The sequence below is a fragment of the Canis aureus genome, chromosome 17 (assembly GCF_053574225.1).
Source record: "Canis aureus isolate CA01 chromosome 17, VMU_Caureus_v.1.0, whole genome shotgun sequence".
Lineage (NCBI taxonomy): Eukaryota > Metazoa > Chordata > Mammalia > Carnivora > Canidae > Canis > Canis aureus.
Genome location: NC_135627.1, coordinates 50949580 through 50971675, shown reverse-complemented (window position 1 = coordinate 50971675; position 22096 = coordinate 50949580). Strand labels below are relative to the sequence as shown.

The window sequence follows — 22096 nt, the reverse complement described above, 5'->3', positions numbered from 1 at the left end:
TGTGTCCTTTTTTTTTTTTAATTTTTTTTTAAATTTTTATTTATGACAGTCATACACAGAGAGAGAGAGGCAGAGACACAGGCAGAGGGAGAAGCAGGCTCCATGCACCGGGAGCCTGACATGGGATTCCATCCTGGGTCTCCAGGATTGCGTCCTGGGCCAAAGGCAGGCGCCAAACCGCTGCGCCACCCAGGGATCCCTCTACTTGTGTCCTTGATCCAATATTTATCTCCTTAGAAATAAGCTCTTTAACAATCTTTTTCTTTATATCCACTAACACTTTCTTTTTCTTTTCTTTTCTTTTTTTAAAGATCTTATTTATTTATTTGAGAGAGAGAGAGAGAGAAAGAGAGAGCACGAGAAGCAGGGAGGCATAGAGGGAGAGCAGACTCCCTGGTAAGTAAGGAGCCCAATGCAGGACTCAGTCCCAAGACTCTGGGATCATGACCTGAGCTACCCAGGCACCCTCCACTAGCATTTTCAAGGAAGCACCATTCTAAATGGTGAACACTTTAGAAGCATTCTTACTATATTTGTGACCCACACAAGAATGCTTAGTATCTCAGCTATAAAATACTCTAGTGGAGGTCCTAGCAAGTGCAATAAGACAAGAAAAAAAGAAATTATCTATTTTTCTAGTTTATCTTCTTCTGATCATCCCTGAACTGGTATATTTTCAGGCTTATATTTTCAGTGCTTTAATTTCTTATTGCATATGTTCCCCATAAGTGGACTCACTGTCTCCCATGGCTCTAGTTATAGTATATAAATTAAGTGTTGTAATCTATATTGGAAACTCATGCTTTTCTCCTGAATTGTACTCTTAACATCTAACTCTTTATTAGACAGCACCACCTGTATTCCCCAGAGGCATCTGAGATTTGATGTTTCCAATATATTCAACACTGAACTCATTATCTTCCCCTGTAAATCTGTTCTTTCTCTATGTACAGGGCTTATTCATGCCAAAATGTCAATAGTATCTAGATTGGGAAGCCTCCATTTTTTTTTCTGTATTTCCTACCATGGGAACAGTGCCAGCCTTCACTCATCCCACAATCCTCAATTCTGGGAGTCATTCCAAGCTTGTCCACAGACAACTGTGCACCAAGATTGTTTCCTCACAATTTTGACATTTCTGTCCTCACTTTTTCTTTTCTACCACTATTGCCTTAGATTTGGCTTCCATAATATCTCTCCATAACTATTGTAATAATGCATCAATTGTCCTCCTTGTTAATTCTCATACTTCTCTACAATATTGCAGTTACAGGGACCTGATGAAATGAAAGTCTAATCATATAATTTCTGGACTTAAACTTTTTCTGGAGTTCTCTAAGCCTTTACAGGTAAAGCAGAAACTATTTAGCATATGCACAAGGTCTTCCACTTTTTGGTCCTATGCTGTTAACAGTTGTTATTAATTTATTGTTTGGATTTATTACAACATTTACTTAACATTATGTGCTAGGCAAAAGCATTTACATATATTTAATTTAATCTCAAAACAGCCCTAAAATGAAGGTATTGTTTTTACTCCTCCATTTATAGTTGAGGAAACTGAGGCACAAAGTCTTTGAAGAATTTATACAAGATCACACAGCTAGAAAACTGCATGTTTGGAATTTGAAACCAGATGGCCCACTTCCAAAGCATAGAATATCCCTGCCCCATTCCCAATCCCAGGAGTTTAGGAACACACTTTTTCTGCTCCTTTTCCCTCTTTGGATCTTGGTTGCACAAAATCAGGTTTGTGTTTATTTTATGACACATTCTCAACATTCCCATGCGTGGATAATTCATTATTTTTAACAATGTTTTAACATCCTGAAATAGCACCCAAAACAGGACTTAAGATCTTGACAATAATCTAAACCTAAAAATAAGACTCACTCTTTATTTCCCTTCCCTGTTTCTCTGAAGTTACCATCATTCTGAATCTACTTTTGTTTTTATATACACTTATTGTTATCATATGTATTCCTAAAAAGTATATATTTTTATTTTAGAAGATTTTCACTTCAAAGAGCTGTCATAATGCACATAATTCTTTAGAACACATTGTCACTAAGACTGAGCTATATTGTTGTACTTTGACCACTATATAACAAACCATTTTGTGAATATACTGCCTTTGATTGATCTGCTCTTTAGTTGATGGACATTGGCTTGTCTCCAGGACTTTTTTGCTTTGAATAGTGCTGTCATGCACATTCTTATACATGTTTTCTTGTACGTGTGCACAAGTTTTTTTTGGACAGAGCTCACGTTCTTCATCCCTATGCTGTACCACTTTTCCTCCTGGCTGTACTTAAAGTCATTTAATCATTCAACAAATATTTATTGAGCACCAACTATATGTTCTGAGTGCTGAGGGAAAAAAAACACACACAGAATTCTTCCTTTTATAGTGCTAATAGAGAAGACAGAAGAAACACAGATAAGTAAATAATTACATACAGAAGGTATAACATATCATTTTCCATTTCTCACTTTACAATTAATGCTACAGCGATTCTAAATTACTGGCACATAAGGTTTGATCCTTCCAAATTTTTGCTCATATTGTTTGATTTGCATGAAGTGACTTTTGACCCCTGGTATTTCCTATGTAACTTTTATTTCTTTTTGTCTTTCAAGATTCAACTCAGATAATACCTCTGTTGTGAAGCTTTCAGTGGTACCTCCTTGACTAAGGTAAGGACCCCTCCTTTATACTCAAATAGCTCCTTATCATATCTTTATCACATCTCTTTTCCACTTTCTCCCTCCTCCAGAGTACAAAATCAAATCTTATTATCTTTAAATAGCTCTAGTGACCAGCATGATAGCTGCAGATAAAAGGTGTTCAATAGATGATCATCAGAAAAAAAGCTGAAATACTTCTCAAAATTCTAGGACAATATCTTCTGAAGGAATTCACGCTTGGGATTTTAAGAAAGAGGCTTAGTTCTGAACATGAGGATTTCAAGTAGTAGTTATGGTGAGTGCGTCTCTTCACTCATGAAAAACAAATGTAGTCTGGTCATGCCCTTACTGAAGGGAATGAGACAGCCTTACCATTAATTAAGTCAAGAGACATGTTGTTAAAAGTGCTCCTGTTCCTTTTGCATGAGAGATCAAAAATGGATTTGGAAAAGAAACTCCAATCAGGTAGTTTGGAAAGCAATGCAATTTAGTAGAAAAAAACGATGTCCTAGAAAAGAGAAGACCTTGGTGGTAGTATAGGTAGAGGGCTTTGGGCTTATGGAATGGGAAAGAAAAAAAAATCAAAGTTCTGCAGAATGTGATCTGAAGAATACATATTTTATAGCCATCATTTTCATTCATAGCGATTTTTCTTATTTAGAAGAAAGTCCTGTTTAGATATTTACTTGTACCCGACTTAAAGGTAAGACAAATTGGTACCTCTAATTTTTGGATATCTATTCATAAGTGAAGATACAGGTTATATCTCTCATGTCTGTATTTGTTGTTTTCTTTCTTACTGAAACTTTTGATTGTGAAAGTACCTATAGGTACTCCTCCTTACCCCCTTCCTTCCTTAATTCCTAACTGGTAATAGGGGATTATGTCAAAGAAGGCTACGTTGATTTGCAAAAAAAGTAATAGGAATTAAAGGCAGTCTTTTGTGAATCCTAAAACAAAGTGGTGTCCCAGGACCAGGAGGATGAGGAAAAGACAAGAAAGATAGGAGAGTTCAGGAGAAAACTGGTGCCAGAATGAAAGTGACGGGCAGTAAAGAAATTTCTATGGTGTTTATGATCCAAAATTGTATACAAAACATACACAACAACCATGTCTGTCAGTAGAAGCAAAGTTAATGATCCAATAATTCCACTACTGGTTATTTACCCAAAGGAAAAAAATACTAATTCAAAAAGTACACCCCTATGTTTATTGCAGCATTATTTCTAATAATCAGGATATGAAGACAACCTAAGTGTCCCTTGCTAGATGAATGGATAAAGAAGGTGTGGTATATATACACAGTGGAATAGTACTCAGCCATAAAAAGGATGAAGTCTTGCCATTTCTGATAACATGGATGGACCTAGAAGGTATTATGCTAGGTGAAATAAGTTGCACTGAGAAAGACAAATACCATATGATTTCACTCATATCTGGAATCTAAAAACAAAAGAAATGAATACATAAATGAAAAACCTAATCAGAGCTATAAATACAAAGAATTACTTGATGGTTACCAGAGGAAAGAGGGGTAAGGAGATGGGCAAGATGAATGAAGAGAAGTAGGAGATATAGTTCTCCAGATATAGTTCTCACAGGGATGAAAGCACAGCATAAGGAATATAGTCATTGCTACTGTAGTAACGTGTGGTGATGAATAGTGACTACGCTTGTGGTGAGCATTGTATAACATAGAAACATGTTGGGATCCCTGGGTGGTGAAGCAGTTTAGTGCCTGCCTTTGGCCCGGGGCACGATCCTGGAGACCCGGGATCGAATCCCACGTCGGGCTCCTGGTGCATGGAGCCTGCTTCTCCCTCTGCCTGTGTCTCTGCCTCTCTCTCTCTCTCTCTCTCTCTCCGTGTGACTATCATAAATAAATAAAAATTAAAAAAAAAGAAAGATGTTGAATCTTTATGTTGTACACCTGAAATTAATGTAACATTGTGTGTCAACCAAACTCAAATAAAAAAAAAATTAAAGTGAAACAATAAAACACAGAAAACTAAAGAAAAATTTAAAATGTGGGAAAAAAAATACTACTGAGAGTTAAATGACGAGGAATACAAGCAGTGCAGAGATTCTTAGGACCTCTGCTGTTACAAGGCTGCATAGGACTGGAGCTGGCTTACGTACGCATTATAAAACAATGTTTTCCAGGATGATGAGCATTTGTGAAGATATGAGATTACATTTAGAATTGTAATAGGCTTTTGTGACTGCATATTCTTAATGAACTGAGGATTGTTCATGATACTAAATAATACTGGATGTTTCCATGTAGCTTTGAGAGTTTGAGCATATAGGTTTAGTGCTATCAGCATCACACAGATTTATTTTTCTTTTTAAAAAAGTATAGGGTTTTTTTGTTATTTTGATTTATTTTAGCAACATATTTTAAGATATTAAATAGAGTTCAGAGGAGGTGACCAAAAAGGATCATTTAATTGAACGACAAGTACAATGCAATATGTGTTCTTTTCTTGAGAGTACTCATCATACATATCCAGACAAAAGAAAGATACCCATTGAACTTTTATGTTTGTATCAGTTGGGGTAATTTGGCTGCATGTTACTGACATCTTCAAATAACGATTTAATTAGTGTAGAGATTGACTTTTCTTTCACAGAAATGAAGGCAGGAATAAGAGCCAAGAGATGATGTGGTGCCTCAATTGGTTCATCAGAGATCTAGTTTTGCTCTATGTACTTGCCTCATTATCACCAATATATGTCTTTTACTCCATGATTCAGCTGCTTACAATCCAGTGGCCATGTTCTCATTTCTGGGTATATGAAGAAGAAATAGGAAAAGGGGTATTCGCCTCTAAAAACACTCCTGGAATTTTTGCCTTTTACTTTTGCACACTTCCACTTAATGTAGCCTGGAAATGTTGCTTTATTCTGGGAAGCCATGTACCCAGCTTAAAATGAGAGATGGGGAAAATATGTAGTACTGGCCACCATGTTTCATATAGCCTTAGTTCTGGGGATGTCTTACCCGGTGGAGCTACCACTGTCAAGGACCAACCAAATGGTGGGCATAACTGACAGATCTTTAGGACTGGATAGTATCCAGTGAATGATTTTAAAATAGTAGCCAAACAGACGTTAGTTGTCACTGTGTTTTAGACAGAACTTTACCAGTTTTTGGCTTTGAACCTATATCTCCATGGGGAAAATTTTTTGGTCATTGATGGGGTTGGGGGAAGAAAGAGGAAAAAATATTAAAGAGCAAGGCACATTTCTTTCTCTAAAATATTGATTTTCCATTCTAAGTTAGAGCCAAATATCAATATAGGTAAAATTGGTAGTTCCCAGAACTGATGAGAATTCACAGAGCTTAACAAATGAATGCATGGCTTGATCTTACTGCAACATATTTAGAGAGAAAAGAGTGTATTGATCAACGCGCTTTAGGACACCATCTATGAATTACTATTGTTTGAAATAGCCTTATTGTCAAAAGTTTATATACGCTGTATTTTGTTCATTATAAGGGAATTCAAGCTTTGCTAGTTTTGAGAAATGATCTAATATTAGGGGTGTCACAAGGATATGTTTTAATAAGTAATATATGAGTTCTAGGTTCTTGTCTTGCCTTAATTGCTGAATCATAGTTTAATCTTGTATGAAAAAATATGGTGTCCCTGACTCAGTTATACTCTTAGGAACATTGAAAGTATTGTGCATTATTCATTTCTAAGCACAATGGAAGAGGGTGTTGTAAAAAGTCACCTCGTGTTATATCCTTGATTACCAAAGGGTGAAATCTAACTTTCCTAAAAGTAGAATGTTTATGAGGATATCTTTACTTTTGTTCCTCTTTTGACTTATTTTTAAGGCAGCTTTTATTATTTTGAATCATAATTCAGGAAAAAAACCCAGCCTGTAGCTACAACAGTGTCTAAAGGCATTCATGCTTTAATTGCTTCACATATAACATTTAGTAATTACTGACTTGACACACTTCATTTATCTAAATTTATCCAGCTATAATGAAAGCTGCCCACATAATTTTCTATTGTGAATGACAAATACACAGTTATATCATCACTCCACTTATTTTGGAGTGGCCCCCAAAGAAATCTACATGTAGGCTATATATACCTTGAAACTTCTGACCATAAAGAGGCTCATTATTTATTTGGAAGTATTGAAGATTAGAAAAAAAATAAAGTTTGCCCTATTAAGTTAAATCCTACAGGAAAGAATTAACAGAAAATCTATAAGAATGTTTATAAGTGGATGGTGCCTAAAGTTATTTTGTTTTTGTTTAATCAGTTTTGCAGAATTATAAAATGTTAGATTCGGATGTTAAATTACAGATTCTAAATGCTTGAAAGAGGAGTTCAAGAGAACACAGAACAGGAATCTAACATTCTAGAACTCTTTTCCAGATGTGGAGAATATAATTTAAAAGAATCAGTTAACATTTGACTCCATCGGATTTGCAAAAAATTAGTAATAATCTTTCATAAAACATTAAATTATTATAATTAGTAAGGTAAGAGCCAAGTGGTATAGTCTAAAGTCACAAGTTAGTGACAAGGAGTTTTATGGATGGAAAGATGGAGGAAGCCATGACCTTCTGCTGGATTGTAATGGGTAGATAAATTAGATATAGATTAAGGGGCGGGGGTGGAAACAGAGAATCACATTCCTGGAGGGTGTGATGAAGGAGAAAGAGTTTGAAGATGGAATGTGTCAAATGTGTTCTGATGTTTGAGAAAAACATAGCATTCATCCCAGTGGATGATAAGCATGGGGGTGATTAACTTGGTTGGAATATGATAAATCTTGAATTCGATCAAGTGGAATGTGGATGAAATTCCAAGCATTTGATCTACAAAATACCAGTGGTTTTTGGGATGATTAATTTTCAAGTATAGCATGAAATGGTAATAGGAGACATCAGAAGTAAGACCTTGGCAGCTTTCAAACTTGCCAAAGCTAAAATCACCTGGGCCAATTGTTAAATTTGTAACACTTTTAGAAGCACCTGGTACATAGGAGGTTCTCAACAGATATTTGTTGGACTGAATTGACTTTTGACTAGTCTTGAGTCTATCCTAATCCAAGTGCTATTTGTTCATGGTTTACGAATGATCATTGTCATAGGTATTGTGCTTTAATATGAGAGGCCAAAGAACTACTAAATCTTTCTAGTTACAAATGAAAAAGTTCTAACAGTAGAATTGATTCATCCATATGACAAATATTTATTAATTCATTCAGTTAATAAATATTGAGTGTCTACCATGTGGTCGGAACTCTTCAAGTTGGTAGGGATATAGGGATGTATGAGACAGATGAGCTCTCTGGTCTCATGGGAACTTACACTTTAATGTGGGAGGCAAAAATAAACATAAATTATTGTGACACCATAAAGGAATACATTTGTTTTTTGTCCCCAGTTCCTACCACAGAGCTTCAAAATGGTTTTTTTTTTTTTTTTTTTTTTGGAATTTCCTGAATTGATAGGAGGACCTTTGTTATGCTGATAAGATTGCTAATAGTGGTTCCTTCAATAGTTTCAGGATGGGGTCACAGAGAAAAACAATTATCTGAGTACAGAGTTGGAACTTTGGAGCAACCTGACCCCTCTGGGGAAGAAAGAGGGACTGGAGATTGAGTTCAATCTTGTAGCCAATGGCTGAGTCAATCATTATTGACTCAGGTCAATATCAATATCAATATCATTATTGACTCAGGTCAATATCAATATTATATCAGGTATATCATGATTATACCTACATGCTGGAATCCCAATAAAAACTCTGGACAAGGCTTAGTGGAACTTCTTGGCTGGTGAACACGTTGATGTGCAGGGAAAGTGATGCACCCTGACTCCCACGGAAGGGGAATGGATGCTCTGTGCTCCCTCCCAGACCTAGACATTGGTATCCTTTTTAACAAAACTGTAATCATAAGCATAGCACGTCCTAGAGTTCTGTGGGCTGTTCTAGCAACTTATTGAGCCTGAAGGTGTGGGACCCCTGAATTTATAGCTAGTCAGAAGTATGAATGGCCTAAGTTCCTCAATATGTGGCTGTCATCTGAAGAAGGGCAACCTCATGGAGGACTGAAACTTTAGCATGTGAGGTCTGTATTAACTCTGGGTAGTTAGTGTTAGAATTGAATTGTGGTCCTCCCAATTGAGGTGGAAACTGTGTGTGTTTGTGTGTGTATTTAAAATGTTAAATGCTCCTAAGTTTTTACTGTGTTGCATTTAAGAGTGATGCCAAATGGTGAGGATGGTGTTTAATGATAGTGGAAACTAACTCGTTTCCCTCTCAAATTGTATCATGAAAAGGGACACCTAGTACACCTTCTTTTATTACTAGGACTTTGGGGTTGCTTTAAGGAGAGAATAAAACACAAATTAGACCTTGAAGGACTAGTGATATTTGGGTAGGCAGAGAAGGGAGGTAAGAAAGAAGTAAGTAATTTGAACCCCTCACAAGCACTAGAGCCAGCCCTCTGGACATCTAATGTTTAATCTTCAGCTCTTTCCCCTTGTAGGCTAAATAGGGGTGAGCTTCTCGTTGATGTGAAGTGGTACGGAGGATATCATTTTTGCTGATATTATTATTACGAATAATAGTAACTCTCATGTTCCTTGCTGATTATAATTTGTCAGTATATTTTATGTTACCTCATGATTCCTTCAACAACATTCTGAGGTAGATTATTATTTTCTGCATTTATACACATGAAAAAAATTAATGTCTAGAGAGGTTAAGAGATTTGCCACTGGTTTTAAAGGTAAAAAAGAGACAGGCTAAGATTTGAACTCATGTCCTTACATGAGAGATCCAGGCTCTCCACATTAGACCAAAGCTTCCCTTTAAGATTCAGGGCCATAATTTTCTTGTTTGTTGTTTTTGCCACCCTCATTTACTTGATTTATAACAAAACTCCAAGCCATTATTGGATAGAATAATTAGTCAGTCCTGAAGGAGGATGGAGATAGAATCTGTAATTCCACCTCCGGAGCAGTGTCCTGTTTCTCATTGAACATTCAAGTCTATTCCATAAGGGTCTGGAGAAAGAAACAGCCTGTGACTTGAACACCATGGGAACAAGAAATGAAACAGAATTTTCTTTTTAACAATGGAAGGCATTTTATCAGATATGTGTGCCAAAAAGGAATGTCTATAAACTGTAAACAGGGGTTATTTGAGAACTGGGCATAATTAGGGCCCTTTTGAAAGGACAATTCTTCTAGAAAGTCATTTTTTTGACCTTGTGAAATGTCCTTCAGTGAACATCTAAGTGAATATCTGTGCACTGAACCTATGTATTTCCATTAGGCATTTTGAAACAGTGTGGGATTTTGTTGAGTGTCAGGGGCTCAGCAGACTCATGTTGGTCTTTATCATGAATGAATGACTCTTTCTTTGTAACAAGATGGCAGCACCTGTAATGTCTTCAGCCATTTCTATTAAAAGTTATAACAATGTCCCTTTGAATCATATCACTTATGAAAATATCTTGATGGTGAACTTTTCTTATCTTTCAAGCTTTTTAGTGCTGAGGTGAGGAACTTGGAGATGGTTTTCTTATAGTGAGAATTTACTTAATGTTAAACATACACAGGAAACCAAACTTTCTACTTTTCTTTAGAAATAAACACAGAAGCAAATGAAATGTGCTAATGTGCTCCCAATTAGCACATTCATTAAGGACTATGTTGAATGTAGTAATGAACTTTTTGCTTCTGATTGAAGATAGAATTCACAATGATAAATTAGTGAATATATCTGCTGAAAGTTGCCAAATGATAGGGCTGAATGAATACTACTAATAAAATCACTCACCACCCACATGAAAATGATAAATATGAATTCAAAAAACCTAAAAAATATCCTTCACAAGAACGTAGATCTTTCTTTGAGGAAATGCCAGGTAAAAATTAATCTTGAACACTAATGTGGCTTCATCTAGTTGATTTGTCTGTCCAAGAGTTTGGCTTTGAGGCATTAGTTTTCCTGTGTGCAGACAAGGGTGACTCTTATTAAACATAGAGTGAAACGAGAGAATCTCTTATTTCAAGTTTATCAGGTACTGCTAACACCACAGGAATCTCTAAGCTTGAGGCATGTTAACCAGCATGAGCGTGAGCAGGGCTAGAAGAAGCAATTTCAGTGCAGATCACAGTAGGGATGGAACTTCAGAAAGGCTAAGTATTCAATTCAGCTCTGTTACTGGTGGTGGGGACAGAGGCACTGAGGCGGGTGATGAAGATGTGACAATGATGATGATAATTATTAACAATTGTTTCCATTTGTTGAGTTCTTCTCTATCAGACAAAGTGTTAGGTATATTACCTGATGTATTTTTATGTGAAGAAATTATTACTATTCTTTCTCCAGAGGAGGAAACAGAATATATCAGTTTTTTTTTCTTTTTCTGAATTCAGTACTTTCATGATGATTTAGATTCTCTCTCTATACCTCCCCCACACACAAGATACCCTCTGCCTGGAAGGCCCTATTTTCTCTCCATCAATCTGTATGTCCTTTTATATTGGCTACTCAAGAAGCATTCACCTCCATGACTATCTATTCTCCAACTTAAATAGTTTGCCGATCTTACTTTGTTTCAGTATTTTTCGATAATTTTTTAGTTGTGTTTTCCCTTTTCCCACTCAAAGTTCTTCAGAGTTAGAGATGGGTTTCTATTGCTTTTGAATACTCCCAAGACTCTCTAGTTTAGTGCTTTACTTAGAATAGAAATCCAATAAATGTTGTTGTTCAGTGAGATGAGAATCTATCATGTTTTTAAATACCTCTGAAAAATGAGATTCCTCTGCCTCCCTTGGTAACACATCCCAGGGTCTATCAGCCTTAGCTGTCAGGAAATTTGCCCTTCATTCTTATCTGTATACCTCATGCCATTTCTCCTCCTGAATCTTTCGAACATTCTTTGTGTGATGGCCCTTCATATACTTGAAGGTTTGTTTCATGTCTTCCTTGAGCTGCTCCTCAAGACAAAATAATGAGCCTTCAAGTGATCATTATGGATTTTTTTAACATGGATGTTTTCCCTTTAATTATGTTCAAAAGAATTTACATCATAGAAAACATGAGAAACTAAACAAAATAAAAACTAAGTTATTTTCCTAATTCTTTTGTATTTTTTGCTTGTAGAAAAGTCATGACATAAATTCTGTTCTTCAAAATGGTTGTAATGAATACTTTTGAGAGTAGTGACTTGGTTGCAAGGTTTTGTGAGCTTAGGTTTTCTGAAATTTACATTCATAGATATATTTTTCTGTAGAAATTTGACTTTTAGTTTTCCTTTAACAAACTTTTGATTAAAGGGAAAGAGATTGATAAATCAGAAAGATGCCAGACTACTTCTAGCCAGAAACGTTAATCTTTTTGTTCCATTTTGGTTATGTTTTCCCCTAAGAATATAGAGTCTATGCTTATAAAACTGGGTTTTCTCATGGCAGTAGGTGGAAGTGTTGGTGCTTCTAATGGATATGTTTCAGTATTTTCCCTGAGCAGACCAGTCTCTAATCCCTGTTTTAAAGTCTTTCCTTTAGTGTCACATTACAAAATTAATCTTTCCATTTGCTTCACTCCACACCATTTAATACCGTTTGACTCCACATAAAACACCATGACATGAGCTTTAAATAAAAGCTGGATAGGGCTAAGTTGTGTGCATATTGTGTTTGGGATTAAGAAACTAAATTCGACAGGTAATGGAGTAGGATTTAACTGCTCCATGATGCTAAACTGTGAGGTGTCATGTCAATCATCTGTCCAGGAAATATAAGCTATAAAAGGAAAGTGAGATGTATTTCAGATGCCTAATCACACAAGCAAAAGGTTAGCTCCTCAAGGATGGGAGTTTGCAGACTGCTACCTTCATCTCTCGAGGGGACTCTGGAAGTTAAGGCCATCATACAAATAGGCTTATTTGCCTGAGGATTAGATAGATTTCCTAGGAGACATGATAAAGAAACGTCTGCGGCAAATGGCCAGTTCCTCATATTAAATAAAGGGGAAACAAAACTTTAAAGCAATGAGGGATTGGATGTGGGGCAGTTTAGAGAGTTTCCTACCTATTTAGCAGAAAAAGCAGATCATATATATAGAAGAGAAATAGATCGTTATGAATAACATTAAATACTTGTTCTTATTCCTGACGACCAATTTTGCACTCAATTTTATATTTGATCCAACTGACCATATCCATCAATTCTTTGATAAATTTTATTTTTCTCTGTGCCATAAGTTAATCTTTTTTCAGCCATTTTAACTGTCCTATTTTTTTTTTTTTTACTGTAATTCTTTCTTTAAAGGCGGTATGACACAATTAATAAACAAAAGATAAAACGTCCCCTACGAATAAAGATAGCCTGTCTGTTCGTCTCTCTGGTCTGGAGGATGACACAAAGAGGGCTGGGAAGTGAATCGCTGAAGTGTATGATTACACATTTAGTCCAGTGTCTCAGCTTGATGTGCGGTGCTTTTGCTGTGCACTTCCCATTAACGCTGATTGTCCAATTTAGTGCTTCATTAATGAGCCAGAGACCACTTGTAAATTTCTGACTTACAGAATCAACCACATTTAAAGTTTTATTCTCCTGAAAATGTCTCCACCTGACAAGCTGATAATAAATACTTTGCATTTTTCCACCTACTTAACCCTACTGTCATGTCAATTTTGGCTATTGTCAGCCGGCATTCTGTTTCTTAAATGTATGTAACGTTTATAGCAATAATAATTATAAGGGCAAACATTTTTATGGCATTTATTCTGTGCTAAGTTTAGGTTTTGGCATCACTTATGGATGGCTTATGATGTTCCAGGTGCTGTTGCAAGCATCCTACGTGCACTAACTCATTTAGTCCACATACGGCTGTAAGGTAGCTCCTCTTACTATCCCCTTTTTATTGAGAGAAGAACTAAACAAGGTGTAGGGACTTGCCTAGGGTTACAGATCTGGTAAATATGGAAGCTGGAATTGAAACAGGGGTGGCCTAGCTTTAGCTTTTGACTTCTAAAGCTTGATCTTACGCACTAGGTATATATTCATCCTCAAGAAGTGGAAAGGGCTTTACAAAGGAACTGATGGGTTTGCCTACAGTATCCAAAACATTTGCACAATAATCAGCCTTTACACAAAAGTTTTGCTTTTTGCTTCCTTGATACAATCCTGAGTAGCTATACTCAAAATTATTCTGTTAGCTCTAAGGCAGCATTCTGTGCACTATGTCTTGTATTCAGAAAACTGACATTTTTCAGAGAAACATTGACCAAATTGAGAATAAAGCAATTGTGATTTTTGTTACTGAAAATCATACTAGTGTCATTTGGGTCAATACACTTCAAGAGGAATTACTAAGTGATGAATATGCAAATGTCATTAGCACTTGTGATCAATCGAGTAAGTGGAAAGAATAAAAACATATACAATTTTGGTAAGACATTTGAGGACTTGACTTTGGTAAGAGAAAAAGACAGAACTATTTCCTGCCTGAAGCTAGAGGAAAAAGTCATTATATCTGAAACGTGCTTTTGGCCAGTTCTGCCCATCAGAATAATGACGTTCTTCAAAATCCAAGTCTTTAGAATCTTTCCTTACTTTTCTAGTCCTCTATGGTATTTTGCGCTTCTTTGACATTTCCCTAAAACAGTGCCTTATACATTAGCTTTCTCTAGATTCCTCTCACATACTCTTTGGTAAATTCTCTGAGGGCGGAGACTATATCTTCTCCACTTTTATGAATGTTTATAGGAAATCAACAAATATACATTGATCGATTGACAGGCAGCTTCAGGTGGTCCCAGTGGCTTTCTACCTTTGATTCGGGTCATTAGCACTCTGGGGAACCAATCTGTAAATCAAATGCATAATGAGTTATAACGAGTGGCTAGATCTTAAAATTATTACAGGAGATGGAAATGAAACAGCCATCATGTATAGGCAGCCTAATTGGAGTTGCTTCACCTTACAAGGCAAATAGGATGAATAAGTTCTTAGCAAATCATCAGAAATCATCTATTGCAAAATGTAGAATGGGAATATTTTCATGATGAATTAGAGATTCTTTTATCCTTGACACCAGAGAGCAACTTGCTTAAAATATAATTAGTTGCACAGCATCTACAAACTTGAAATTCTATTATAAGAACTGAAATAAAGCAACTTAATGACAAATGCAAACAAAAGTCACGTATCTTAATGGCGTACACTATAATGAAAACTGGAGACTGACCTTGTGTCAGAAATAATTCTTGGGTTATTCAGAAGTGAGGGCAAGATTATGTAGTGGAAATAACTAGAAGGGCAGGTTCTGTTTGAAAGTTTAAATACAATAAAAATTATATATCTGATTTTACTATCCAACTCCTTTTGTTTTGATTCTTGGCTTAACAGAAACCTTCAGATTACCAATTTGGCTTTCTACAATCTTTGATACTATTAATGGATGTCTGGATTTAAGAGGCTCAACTGTTTCAGTTCCCCTTTAATCTACATCCTATTGATCAATACCCTTTAGATTAATATCCTGATTTGTTAATAATTCTACTGTAGGGATGGATGATGTGAGTTAGTTAACAAAATCTGTTCATTCTTAAAGATTTACTTATTTATTATTTTAGAGAGAGAGAGAGAGAGTGCACACGTGGCAGGGGAGGGGCAGAGGGAGAGGATGAGAGGGAATCTCAAGCAGACGCCCCGCTGAACATGGAGTCTGACATGGGGCTCAATCTCATGACCCCGAGATCATGACCCTAGCCCAAACCAAGAACCAGGCGCCCAACCTGCTGAACTCCCCAGGTGCCCCTAAGATCTGTTCATTCTTAAGTGAACAGGTAGGTGTTGAATTTTGTGAACTTGCAAAGCCAAGAATTCATTGGAGTTGTGCCAGAAAGGTTTTCATTGACCTGTAAGTGATGCTTGGGGCCTGGAGTGAAAGATTAGGCCAGGCTTATCTTTTTCTCATTTTCTTACATCTCATTCTCTTGACTCACTGATGTTGCTTCTTAGGCTTATGTGGGCATGTGACCTGTATATTACATGGTTATAGTCCCCAAGTACTATACAGTTGCTTCTCACCATATAGAACTGGGGTAGTAGGGTAGATTGTGTTATGATTTCCAATTATTTCCTCACCACTTCTTGAAGGGGATTATGCCTCTCTACTATGTTGACATCAATGTGGCTGCATGAATTTTTTGATCAGTGAAAACTTTAACAGCCATTGCTTAGTTCTGCTGTTGTTTTCCCTGTGCCATGGAACAGCATGGATGAGATACTTGGCACTCCTTCCCCTGGATCCCAGAACAGAGTCGCAGTGTACTTGTTGCTGTCACCTGAATGATTTTGCGAAATCCTGAAATTTGGGAGTTGTTTGTTCCTGAGACTTAAAGTAATGCAAGCTAACTAATATTAGCACTCCTCCTCTAAAGTTAATTTGAGGGGATCCCTGGGTGGCTCAGCAGCTCAGCGCCTGCCTTTGGCCCAGGGCATGATCCTGGGGCCCCAGGATTGAGTCCCGTGTCAGGCTCCTGGCATGGAGCCTGCTTCTCCCTCTGCCTGTGTCTCTTTCCCAATTTCTCTCTCTCTCTCTATCATGAATGAATAAATAAAATCTTTTAAAAAATAAAGTTAATTTGACCTTTACTCTCATGTCTTACAATTTTTGAAAATCCTTTATATTTTCAGTTACCTGCTCTTAATTTTCAAAATGTTATCACAAGAAATAGGTCTTGGGGAGGGAAGGAAGAGGTCTTTAGGCCATTTATTCTTAGATTTTATGTAGGACAACATCTTTACTTGAAGTGAGATCTTAATAATTTGGAATTACAGTCTTACCATTTCCCAGACCTCTAGAGAGAAAAGACATAGAAAGTGGTATCTCCTTTGGTGGAAAGGCAGGAAAGCATGATGGCTAAGGTGAGCCCACCAATCTTACCTGAGAAGAATTAATGCTTTGCTATGGCTGAGAGGAGAGGCAAAGCACTGAAGCCGAGATGGGTCAGCTCTGTGAGTAGCCATAATGATAGACCTCGTGCCTGGAGAAACTCTACGTACTGCATTAAATTATGCAGAAAATTGAGGACATGCCTTTCAGGAAGAGTGAATGAATCCCTGACCTGGCACCTTTATTGCTAGACCTGTGAGCACTGCTTAGAGGAGCAGTAAGCTCTGACAAATTGAGGTAGAAAATTTTAGAATTCTTTTCCTCCTATTCAGTGCATATGGGGAGGGCTGGCAGTCATTGAATGTCCAGGAAAAGACACATGCCCCAGAACACAGTGAACCACACAAGCAGAAGATGAGGACAGCCCTCCCCCATGCTAGTGAGGAATGGTGAGAATTGACATGCCATGCATGGCTGCTTTCAGTAGCTGACAAAAAAAACAGGTTGTATTGCAACTTATTCTAGGAGACTCTCACAGAATGGTCTCCATGTCTAGAAGCATCCCTGACCCCAGCACTTTGACTCTTCATGGAACTTTTGGGTTTGGGGATCCAGTATTTTATCTGTAATGGAATAATACCACTAAATTATCTTGCATTTAATACCTTTTGTTTTTTTGTTGTATTTAGCAAACAGAGATCCAAGTTGAAAAATAGATTCCAAATTAAGGGACTTGTTAATGGAGAGATAATGCCAAAAATTTTTTTCTCAGGGATTATAGCTAAGGGAACATGCCCCCTTCCCACAAACCATATGCATGCAAGCTCACCTTTGATCTTTTTTGTCAAGGATATCTCTCACTGAGGGATTACACTTAATTTCTAGAATTCTTTAATGAGATAACAGTTATTATTGAGACTCCACACAATGAGAAGCTCGTGTCTCTGGGAATCACACAGATTTAACAGAAGAGCCTGAATTTAGGTCATATGAGTAAGTTTACTCAAACATCTTATATTGCCAAAATTAATACCCAACACTTCATCTTGGCTATAGTAGAAATTTTCTTTCATCTTCAATCAGGAAATGGACCCAAAGTCAGATCTACTGTGTGTGAATGCATGTATATGCATATGTGTGGGTATGCATACATGTTTTTAGTGCTGTTTTCATGCACGCAAATAATCCCTTCCTTGGCCAATCTCTTGTCATAATCCTTTCACGTACACCATTTTCATGATTATAACTGAGGAAACAAAACATAGGTACAAATGCCCTTCTGAGTTTCTTTTGTGCTTTTATGCAAATTCAATCAGACCATGATAGTCACTCTCCTTTGGGCAGAGTGGTTGCCAGATACCATCATTATATCTGGCTAGATAGTTTGAGTCCTCTGAAGACACACTCTGAATATCATTTGACTTTTATTCAATTACAGTTAATTTGCCACACCCTTCCTTTCCAGCTGTCCAGAAATTGCATGAGAGAGAAGGATGTGTTTCTCTCACTATAAGAAAACTTTTCTTCAAAGGGCACAGCACGTGCTCAATGAACAATTATGTATCTTAGCCAAAGTTGCTCTCTTAAATATAACATGGAATATGTGTGTAACCTGAGCTCATATATTTGCCCTTCTTTCTGATCTCCTTTAATTACTGTTATTAACAATATTTCTTGATTTTAATATTAGAAGAGTATCCCATTAAAATAGGCTTTAGTTGTAGCCAGTGCTTAATCAGTGACGTTTGCAAAGTGCTTGATAAATGACTCTTGCAAAGATAGAACCAATGTGAACAACCCCTGAAGCTATCATGAAAGGTAGCAGGAGTCATGAGATCATTTGGTTATACCCGACAAGGGTGACAATGAATGAGACTTGAGTTCCAGAAGAAGTGGGAACCTCTAAAGGTCACCCTTGCATTTCTATATTGCAGTAGATATGGTAAAAGGCTCATATGGATGGTATTAAAATTTAGATTGGTTATGTGATTTACACAGAAAACGTATTGTTTTTTGAGTTCAAAATCTTTTGGGAATAAATCTGATGCCAGGAAGGACATGTAACTTAGAAACAGAAAATGTACATTTCCTCCCTAGGGTGGAAGGAAGGGAATAGAGAATATTTTTCAAAGTGCTTTTTGCATTCACATCCATAGGAGGTGGGAGAAAAACAAACAAACCAGCACTCCCAATTTTTTGTCTGATTCATTAATCATATTACTGATGTTTAGGGGAAACAAAACACAGTTTCGAGTGGCACAGTGTAGCATTTAGGGTTTCTGGAATACAACATAAGACGAAAGTATGCTGTATATGGAAAAAAGAAACCTTTGATGTTCTACAACATTCTACAATGTTGGTTCTGAATTCATTTTAAGGAACCTCAAGGAATTCATGTTAAGGAACATTTAAGGCTTGGAAAAAACCATATGGAAATGTAGTAAGAATTTAACTTTTTGTAAGTATATTATGTATGTAATAGAATCTTAGCAAATTGTTAAGAAACTAGAGATAGTGACATGAAAGAAAATATATATTGCCTTTATGTGGAGTGGGATAATCTATTATTCTGACTCATGGCCTTGGTTATCAGCTTTATGTGGATCAATACCAAGCCTCTATCTCTAATGTGTTTTTTCCTCAAGATTCAGATTCATGTTCCAACTATTGCTGCCAGGTAATTTTTCATGACTGTTTCTCTCATCTCCAAGCACAACTCATTACCTTTTTGACATCCCCGACCGACAAACTTCTCTCATTTCCTATTCCTGGAAATGACCCAGCCATTGTTTGTGTCCTCCAGGAAGAGAACCTTGAACCTTGAAATTGTCTTTGATGGCATGTCTTCAGCTCCATCTCAGGAATCAGTCACTAATCCTTGTATTTCTACCTGAAAGTGTTTCTTTCCTCTCTTTGTCTCTCTGCTCCTACTAGTTCCTTCTTTTGAATTCTTGCTGAAGCTTCCAAACTGATTTTCATGGACCCCATTCTTTCTTGCTCTTGTCTTCTCTTCCACTGTCCTCAGTTAAACTGTACTAAAACACTAAGGTTGTGAAAAATTCCCACTGCTCAAAAGTATTCAGAGGTTTTGCCTTGTCATTTAATCAGTTTGTTAGGACCTTCAAAAGCCTTAATAACATGGCCCATTGTTTTGGTTTAAACAGTCAATAAATATTAGTTGAACATTGAGCTTCACCGCGTCTTGTGAAGGCACTATGTGGGATACAAAAGCACTATAGAATGTGAATTCTGTCTTCAAGGAAGTAAAGTCTATCTCAGGAAAAATAGAAAACACCCATGGGAGATAATTCTATGAAGAAGTCTAAGAGCAAAATGAATGGACCAGACATTATGATTTGCAAAAGAACTAGAATTCAGATCTCTTGCCCTGATAATATTTTTTTCAATCTAAGGCAGAGCCTCTATTTGTTACTTATTTATATATTTAATTCCTTTTTGTTTCATATTGTTACTTGTTTCGGGTATGTGTGATTTGAATTCCAATGATAGGTAAGATCTTTGACATTATGGATATATATTAAATACTCAATAAATGAATTCTGAATTAAATTAAGGAGCACAATCATTTATCCATTATGATAATATTGATGATTATAATGCATAGTTATAAACACAAAATTCATTCATTAAGATTGTCAGGAGTCTTTAGCACAGACTGAAAAGTAGTCTAACCCATCATATTATAATGAATCATAAGTAACATTATAAACAAGCCCAGTGGCAGATTTATGAAGGGTATATTTGCACTTTTAAAGGGTATATTTGCACTTTTCTGAGATTGTATATTGAGAAAGTTTGATAATGGATAAGTGAATATTTGGAGAATATTTAGGAAAGATGATACAACATGGTGATTAGGAGCACAGGCTTTGGAGTTAAAACTACCCAGATCTCATGTTTGTCTTTCCTTGGGGAAGTCTAAGCTATAGTTTGTATACCTGTAAAATTGGGAAAATAATAGTATGTATTATTATTGTATATTTACTGTGCAATATACACAGAGCATAATTATTATATTTTCTTAGATAATCTATAAAGACATTTACATATAAAAAAGATAAAGTAGTTGTTGAGAGAAAAGTGACTGGAAACAGGTCATTATATATGCTGGCATCATATCATCCATGATTAGTACACATGAAAAATAATGATTAAAAGCATAACTAGAACTTTCAAATGGAAAGAACAAGATAATTAATTTTTAATGATTTTTTAAAGTTATTAAAACACATTATAGGAGGATTATGCCTTAGTAGGCAGATCCTTTTTTTAATGCATTGTAGTTATTTCATACTCATTCATTTATATATACTCAGACATATTTACTGATTTCAATTTTGATGGAAAGCATTCTGAGTACTGTCTGCCTTCAGGGAGCTTGTAATTTAGCAAATAACTGTTAGAGAACAATTCTGATTAATGTGTGAGGAGAAAGGCTGGGTGCTATAAGAAAGTATTTGAGTGAGACTTCTGTGGTCTGAACTGAGGGAGTCACAGAAGGCTGCACAGAAGTAAAATATACAATGAAAATAAGGGATGAGAGGGATCCCTGGGTGGCGCAGCGGTTTGGCGCCTGCCTTTGGCCCAGGGGACGATCCTGGAGACCCAGGATCGAATCCCACGTCAGGCTCCCGGTGCATGGAGCCTGCTTCTCTCTCTGCCTGTGTCTCTGCCTCTCTCTCTCTCTCTCTGAGTGTGACTATCGTAAATAAATAAATTAAAAAAAATGTTTAAAAGAAAATAAGGGATGAGAAACATTTATTAGGAGTTAAAAAAGAGTTCTCTAGGAGGAGAGAAGCATATATGCAAAGTGCCACAGGTGAGAGAAGATGTGGAGCTCTAAGGGGTGGAAAGCCATGCTTGTGACTGGCAGGAAGTAGTAGGGAGATGGATGAGACAGGCAGGAGGTGGAGGCTCAGTGGGTCAGACAAGGTCTTGTCATCCAAACTAAGGACTTTGGACTTTGTTCTAAGAGCACCTAGAAGACACTGAAGGATTGTAATTATAAGACTGGACTTCTGTCGCAGTTCGGAATTTAGCAAATTAACAGATTGCTGTGTTACCTTAGATAGACCCACAAATCTGTTTCCTCATATTAAAATGGAGGCAAGATAGCGAATCCTGGAGTTCTTTCTTCCAGGGGATAAATGGGATAATTAATGGGAGCATTTGTAGACAAAACAGATTGAAAGAGAGAGCAAGAGTAAGATGCAGAGAGATAGAGGGAGTGAATGAGAATGTGTAAAGCACTGTTCACAAAAACTGGCCCATGGCTCCAGGATTTCAAACCCTTACATATGCCATGAACACCCTACTGCAGCACCTATGACGTCAGTGGTGAGAAAGGGACATAAAATGTTGCGAACTGTGGGCAAGAATACAGGGTTTAAATTATTCTGATCATGGAAATTGAGAAGAGGAAAATCTTTGTGTTACTGCTTCAAAAGATTTTAGATTTCGGAATTAGGCAATTTTAGCTACAAAGAGAG

General features: G+C 36.7%; 1 long non-coding RNA gene across 9 annotated transcripts in view; it reads left to right on the top strand.

Annotated features, from left to right (window-relative positions):
• Positions 1–22096, top strand: part of LOC144287966 (uncharacterized) — an 846727-nt gene that overhangs the window by 69298 nt on the left and 755333 nt on the right. For all 9 annotated transcript variants that reach the window (XR_013355881.1, XR_013355880.1, XR_013355876.1 and 6 more), the window contains one exon: positions 2641–2697. This is a non-coding gene — a long non-coding RNA (uncharacterized LOC144287966). The remainder of the gene's footprint in view (positions 1–2640; positions 2698–22096) is intronic.